This window comes from Macaca nemestrina, chromosome 5 (genome assembly GCF_043159975.1).
Source record: "Macaca nemestrina isolate mMacNem1 chromosome 5, mMacNem.hap1, whole genome shotgun sequence".
NCBI classification, from domain to species: domain Eukaryota; kingdom Metazoa; phylum Chordata; class Mammalia; order Primates; family Cercopithecidae; genus Macaca; species Macaca nemestrina.
The window spans coordinates 172,334,639-172,342,624 of record NC_092129.1 but is presented as its reverse complement, the minus strand read 5'-3'; positions in this window follow the sequence as shown (position 1 = coordinate 172,342,624).

The following is a 7,986-nucleotide window of genomic DNA, read 5'->3' as shown; positions in this document are numbered from 1 at the left end:
ATTAGCGCACGATGTGATAAGTACTATAATAGAGGTATGCATAAAGTACTAATGGAGCTTAAATTATCCTGCACATTATTCTGTCATTCTAAATATATGGAAGATTGAGCTAACGATTAATGCATTGAGTAAGTCATGGGAAGCTCCAGACACCATGTAGGAGAAGATAGGGATGAGGGGAGTCCCACAGTAAAGTAGTCATGGCCACCAGCACAAATAACAGTTTTTCCTGGTAGAGATATAACCCATTTCTTATCCAGTCACCAAGGGATGAGGTACAAAACACAGAGAGTCAGGGCACGTAGGCTTGAGTCCAAGCTTGTACATGCTTCAGGACCTGGAGCTGACCAGCCATCAGCCTCACTGGGGTGTTAATTTCCTTCAGTATGAAATGGGGTTCAGAGAACCTGCAACAGTGACTATCTCACTTTCCAAAGCTGAGACACCAACTGAACTAAGGGAGCAACTGACCAGGGCTGGCCTCTGAAGAAATGCCCCAACCCCACACAGATTCACACACACCCACACATACCATGGCGCCAGCTGCAGTGGGAGGGGTCGGAAGACACTCCTAGGTGACGTCTGCAGGTCGAGCAGTGATGAGCAGGAAATAGGGACACAGGGCACAGAGTTCTTGAGATGATGGTGAACAAGCCTGCTGATGTGTGGTTTCATTTTGACACAAGAGAGGGCTTCTCCAGCTGCTGTTGCTAAACAAACAGCTAACCAACATAGCTCTCAAATGTTAAGCTTGAAGACAAGGTAAGTTGGCGGGACTTGTATTTGTTCCACCTACCCTCATAATCTGCAGAGTCCGTCTGAGATGGCTCGTTACCCTTACAGCTGATCTGTATGTCCAAGTTCTTACAGAACTGTCTTACCTTTGCGCATCCTTGGGGTAATAGTCCCATCATTAAACTCTCAGCTGGGGGAACTGCCTTTTCCTGTTGGAACCCTCACTGATGCAGCCAATCACTACGAGCTCCTCCAGGGGTGTCTGATACATCGCTGTGCCCTCAGCACTATTCATGGTAGAAGGTAAATTCTAAATGCTAATAGAGATTTGTTGTTAGCCAAACTGTCTACCCCAACAGTAACATACGTAGGAGTCCAACTCTCCCCCGGGGCCCGAGCCATGACCCCAGCACGAGCAACCTTAAGAAACAGCTTGCCTCTGCCTTCCTCAAAAAATGAAATTCTCTCTTTCTTAGGACTGGCATGTTTCTTTAGGATATGGATTCCCAACTTTGCCCTCCTGGCTCGGCCCCTCTATGAAGCAGCCAGAGGCCCTCTCAATGAACCCCTAAGCCCCACACACAACATATTTCCCAATTTTCGTAGACTCCAAACTGCTCTCATCACTGCACCTGCCCTGTCCTTACCAGATATCTCCCAACCCTTCATTCTCTATACTGCTGAAAACCAAGGAATAGCTCTCGGGGTCTTAGGGCAACAGAAGGGAAGTCCTTCTTCCTTTGCCGCTGTGGCATATCTCCCTAAACAGTTAGACAACACTGTCAGAGGGTGGCCAACATGTCTTACAGCATTAGCAGCAGCAGCTGTTTTAGCTCTGGAAAGTAAAAAACTAACATTCGGCCAAAGCACCACCGTCCACAGCTCTCACAACTTACAGGATCTTCTCTCCTCCCGGGCGTTGAGCTCCCTCTCTCCTTCCCGAATTCAGTCACTCCATGCCCTCTTTATCTAAAATCCCAAATTCAGCCTTGCCAAAAGAGCCCCCCTCAAGCCGGCATCGCTAGTTCCAATATCCTCTTCCCCTCTTATTCATTCTTGCACTGACATTCTGGATCACCTGCAGCCACACTTCCCTAACGTCTCCTCTGAGCCTCTCACTAACCCAGATGACCAACTATTCGCAGACGGTTCATCTTCCGGAGCCCCTGGCTCTCCCAAAATTGCTGGGTATGCAGTAGTTACCTTAAACCATGTAATTGAGGCTAAATTCCTACTCCCAAGGAACCTCCTCCCAGAAGGCAGAACTCATAGCTCTCACCAGAGCCCTAACCCTCTCCAAAGACAAACAGGTCAACATATACACAGACTCCAAGTATACCGATCACATTCTTCATTCCCATGCCACCATCTGGCAAGAGACAGGATTCCTTATCGCCAAAAGAACCCCCACTACTAACGGCCCCTTATTTACCAACTCCTTCAGGCCGCACACCTCCCCACTGAAGCAGGAGTCATACACTGTGGAGGACATCAAGCAGGATCAGATGAAATCTCAAAAGGAAATAGGAAGGCTGATGAGGCAGCAAAACAGGGCTCCCTTTCTCCTCTCCCTGCGCCCATCCTCCTTGTCACCCCAGCAGTCCCACCCAAATACCCTCCCACCGAAAAGGCTTCGATACTACAGCAAGGAACCTCCCTTCAAGGGGACTAGATAACCAAACATCAAAAGCTCGTTCTTCCCCAAGAGCAAAGCAAGGAAATTCTAACATCTCTTCACCAGTCCTTCCATATTGGTGCACACCCTCTGTGCCTACCCCTTCGCCCTTATTTCTCCTCCCCCCATCTATTCATCTCACTAAAGGACATAACCTCAAACTGTCATATATTCCTCCCAAGGGGCCCTCTGCCCTCTCCTCATCCCTACACACCAGCTCAGAGGAACACTCCCAGGGGAGCACTGGCAAGTCAACTTCACCCACATGCCTCCTGTCAAAAAAACTAAATACCCTCTTACCCTCGTAGACACTTTTTCAGGTTGAGTAGAAGCATTTCCTACCCTTCAGAAAAAGCTGCAGAAGTCTCCCAAATTCTCATAACAGAAATCATCCCTAGATTTGGTCTCCCTCGCTCCATACATTCAGACAATGGGCCTAGTTTCATCTCCCAAATTACCCAACAAGTCTCCCAATCCCTTGGTGTTCAGTGGTGCCTCCATATCCCATACCAGCCCCAGTCATCTGGAAAAGTCGAGGGGGCAAATGGAATTCTCAAAACTCAGTTAACCAAACTCACACCTGAAGTCAAAAAACCTTGGACCTCCCTTTTACCTATAGCACTGGCTCACATCAGAGCCAGTCCAAAAGTTCCCTCCTTCCACAGTCCATTTGAGTTAATGTATGGATGCCCTTTCCTCTTACAAAACAGACCCCCTCCTAACTCTCAATTAGGAGAGTACCTCCCAACACTCTCCTTCATTTGTCATATTCTCCATGAACAAGCTGAGCAGGCCTTCCCAAAACCCCACCAAGGCCCCACCGACCAAACACTCCTTCCAGGAGAATATGTCTTTCTAAAAACTCTTACTCCAACGAGTCTCAAACCGAAGAGGGGAAGGCCCTTCCTTCTCACTACCCCCATCGCAGCCAAACTTTCAGGACACAACTTTTGGTACCATCTTTCCAGCTTAAAAAGGGTCCCTGGAGCTGACCCGCCACCAACTAACCAACCAGCTGTTCCTTGCAAATACTCCAGCACCCTTCTCAGACCAACTTGACTCCGTCTAACACCCATCCCAGAAGACCCCACTCTTCCCCCATGAACCATAACAGATAAGTTGTCACCCCTTACCATTAAGTATCTAAACCCTTATTAATGGAAATCATCCATTACGCTGCCCTTGCAGGAATCACCCTACTTACTCTACTCTTTGCCATAGGACTATATACTGTCTTGCCTCCTGGGTGGAGTTTCAAACAAAAAATCTCAATATCCGTAACCTTTTGCCTCATAATCCTGCTTAGAGCAGGTGTAACAGCCACCAACAAATAGTTGCCCCTCCCTAATGTCCTGTCTTTGCCCGTCCTGCCGTTTCACCCTCTTCCTTCACTGCATCACAGAAAACATCTCATTGTCCTATGCAGAACATCCCACCCTCACGGCATTCCTGGATTGGATCACCGATCTTCTATTTCAAGGGGATTTACAGGAATTTACTCCAGATGAAGCCGAATTCTTTACCTTTACACTTGCTCTCTGTCTATCTACTCCTTCTCCCCTCCTCCGTCTCACTACCACTCCACCTTCAGCGCACCATTCAACAGGCACATACGATACTCAATCAAACTAACCCCTCCCTGGCCAAGGCCTGCTGGTTGTGTACACACCTCAGAAACCACATCAAAGGATGCCTTCCCAGTTCCCCTCAAACACTGGGTTCTCACCAGTATAACCCTCCACCCCCGCTACCAAAGTTTCAGAGGAGTAAATGCACTCAAAGGTCACAAACTCAATCTTCCCGCACATACTTCAAAACACAAGGTTATCTTAGGAGCACTTACTAAAACTCAGCCAACACGCATCCCTATGCATAAAACGCGAACTTTCCTCAGGAGTCCCCCTAGGCACCCTCTCCTCTAGCTTATGCAACTGTAGCCTAACACTCACTCCTCCAACAGGCATCCGAACAACAGTAACAAACTCCACACAAGTTCTCAAAATTTCCAACCCCCCTCAGACCCAAGTCACGGGAAAAACATCAGGATTCTGCAATAACCGACACAGGCCCTGCTCAGAAATCGCAGGGTGGAGCGCTTGTCTAGACCCCGTCCCCACTTCCGAATGCATGGAAATCCCACTGCCTAACACACCCTCAAACGAACTACTTATTAACACAAAACTCTTCTTTCTACACTTAGAAAACTCAGCAGTAGGAGCCAGCCAGCTCACCTCAACACACCCTCTTCAACCCCTAACCGAGTGGCTCTAGCCTCCTCCCTCCACACCTGCCGCTCAGAGAACAACCTTTTACACTCCCTTTTTGCCATACATTTCCAATTCAGCCTCCCTAGCCAAGGTGTATTCTTTCTATGCAGCACCTCCACCTACCTCTGTCTCCCGACCAACTGGACAGGCACCTGTACCTCAGCCCTAAAACAGGCATAGCTCCAGAAGGAAACCTGCCCCTCCAAACCCTAAATACTCAACTCTGACACCACAGGTGCCGGGTCATATAGCTTATCCCACTACTCGTAGGCCTAGGCATCACAGTGGCTGCAGGCACAGGAGTAGCAGGAATCACAACCTCCTCTTATCACCATAAAACCTTATCAAAAGGCCTTTCAGATGGTATAGATGACCTTGCAACTTCCATATCCACCTTACAAGCTCAGCTAGACTCCCTAGCGGCAGTCGTCTTACAAAATCACAGAGGTCTCAACCTACTGACCGCTGACAAAGGAGGACTCTGCATTTTCCTAGACGAAGAGTGCTGCTTTTATTTTAACCAGTCAGGCTTAGTTCAGGATGCAGTAAAAAAAACTCAAAGATCGAGCCCAAAAGATCAGAGAAAGCAGCTCCTCTACCCGGCCTTCTTGGCCCTCTTGGTCTCTTAGCACCTGGGCCCCCTGGCTACTCCCTCTCCTTGTACCCACTATAATCCTTTTTCTCCTCCTAATCTTCATGCCTTGCTTAATACGCCTCTTCACCCAGTTTTTGCAGAATCATATCCAAGCCTTTACCCATGGAACCATATACGACATGATGTTACTCCAGGAGTATCAACAATTTCAAAACCAAAACCAACACCACCTTTCAGCCTTTCCCCTAGTTACTGCCCCCTCTCAGCCTGAGGCAGCCAGGGTGCCCGAAGCGCCCCCTTTCCTATCATCTATTAAAAGGCTGGAATGTTAGGGTCACCCCGACCAGACTGTTTCCCCTCCCTTCCCATGGGTCTTACAATGTAGTCCTTTGTGACCTCCGCACAGCTCTCCCTGGGCTAAAGACAATCCCCCACTTCACTGGCCCCTCCAGTAACTGTCCAGGCAGTTACGGGATGCAGTTAACATGTCTGTTCACCTTCAGTTTTATGCAAAACTGGCAAAAAACATCTCCAGGATGCGGTCAAGACACTTGCACCCCCGACTCAGCCCCCTCACCCTGACTCAGCCCTCCTGCACACCCAGCTCAGCTCCCCCACCCTGACTCAGCCCTCCTGCACACCCAGCTCAGCTCCCCCACCCTGACTTAGCCCTCCTACACACCCAACTCAGCTCCCCCACCCTGACCCAGTTCCTCGCCCTATAAAGCCCTGTGGTACTCTGTAAGCAGAGCTGCCTCCTCTGCTTTTGTCAGGAGATAGCCTGGCAGGACTGACAACAAATCAGCTTGCCTGAACTTGGGTCTATGGGCCTCATTCCTTTCTCGGCTGTCCTTCTAATTATCCCTTAGAGTGGGTTGATTCTTTTATTATTATGTAACATTGCTCTTTGTTTCTAGAAGTTTCTTTGCTTGGATAAAATCTACTTTATCTGATATTAATATGGCTATTCCTTCTTTTTTAAAAAATAATTAATGCTTACACAGTATTTTTAGTCCTTTGATTAACCTATTTATTTCACTGAAATTAAAATGAGTTACTTGTATATAGCATATAGTTGAATTATGGTTTGTTTGGGTTTGTTTTGTTTTTTATCCACTGTGCTAATATTTGCCTTATAATTGGTGTATTTAAACCATTTACATTTAAAGTAGTTGTTATTAGGGCTCAAGTCTTCCATTTAATTATTGGTTTTCTCTTTGTTTCCTCTGTTTCTTATGCCTCTGGTCCTTTCTTCTTCCTGTGTGTTACATGAACACTTTTTAGGATTCCATCTTGATTTACTTATAGTATTTTTGAATGTACCTTTTTGTGTAATTTTCTTAGCAGTTGCTCTGGGTGTGACAATATACAAATGTAACTTATTACAGTCTACTGGCATTGATATTTTACCACTTCAAATTAAGTATGGAATCTTTACTTCTGTTGTAATCCCTTTATCTTTTCCCACTGTTAAACATCATAGTCTTGACTCTCAGATGCTGTTATAATTTTTTGTTCTAATCATTAAACATGATTTTTAAAATTCCTGAGAAGAGCTAGTCTATTGCCTATCTGTATTCCTGACTTTTACATTGTTCTTTCGTCTTTCCTAATGCTTCAGGTTTCCTTCTTTGATCATTGTCATTCAGTTTGAGTCGCTTCTTTTCCACTTCCTTTAGGTAGGTCTGCGTGCAACAAATCCTTTAAATTTACCTTCATCAGAGAATGTCTTTATTTCTCCTGTATTCCTGAAGAATCGTTTTGTAAGAGATAGAATTCACTGTTGACAGTCCTTCTTTCAGCACTTAAGAAATGCTGTGCCACTTATTGTAGCCTCTGTGGTTTCAGAGGAGGAATGTGCTAGGATTTGAATTTGTATTCCCCCGTGGTAAATGTGTCATTATGCTCTGGCTGCTTTCAAGATTTTATCTTTAGTTTTCAGGAGTTTAATTATGGTGTGTCAAGGCACGGATTTCTTTCAGCTTTCCTATTTTAAGATTGTTCCACTTCTTAAATCTATAGGTCTATGTATTTTACCAAATTTGGGGAGGTTTCAACTTTTTTTTTTTCTTTTTTTCAAATACACTTTCAATACCACTCATTTCCTGCTCTCCTTCTGGGACGCTAAGGATATGAAGTTTTGATCTTTTGTTACTGTCCTACAGTTCCTTGAAGATCCGTGCATTTTTTTTTTTCAGGATATTTTCTCTCTGTTTTTCAGATTGGGTAAATTCTATTCATCTATTTTGAAGTTCTTTGATTCTATCCTCTGTCATCTCCATTCTATTATTGAGCTCATCCAGTGAATTTTTATTTCTGTTATTGTATTTTTCAGTTCTATAATTTCCATTGGTTCTTTTTAAATAACTCCAATTTCTTTGCTGACATTTTCTATTTTTGTTTCAATAATTCATAATTGTTCATTAAAGCATTTTTATAATAACTGCCTTAAAATCTTTATCAGATAATTCCAGTATCTGATTCACCTCCGTGTCCGTGATTATCTCGTTTTCATTAGAGTTGTGATATCCCTGATTCTTGGTGTAACTATTACTTTTCAGTTGTATCCAGAATAATTCCTTTTAACCGAATGAGTGTGAGCAACACTGCAATGAGTAATCGCCAACTTCATTATTTATTCTGCTTTTAACCTGGACATTTTGTATTTTGATTATTAGGAGACTCTAAGTCATATTTAAATATTTTATTTTAGT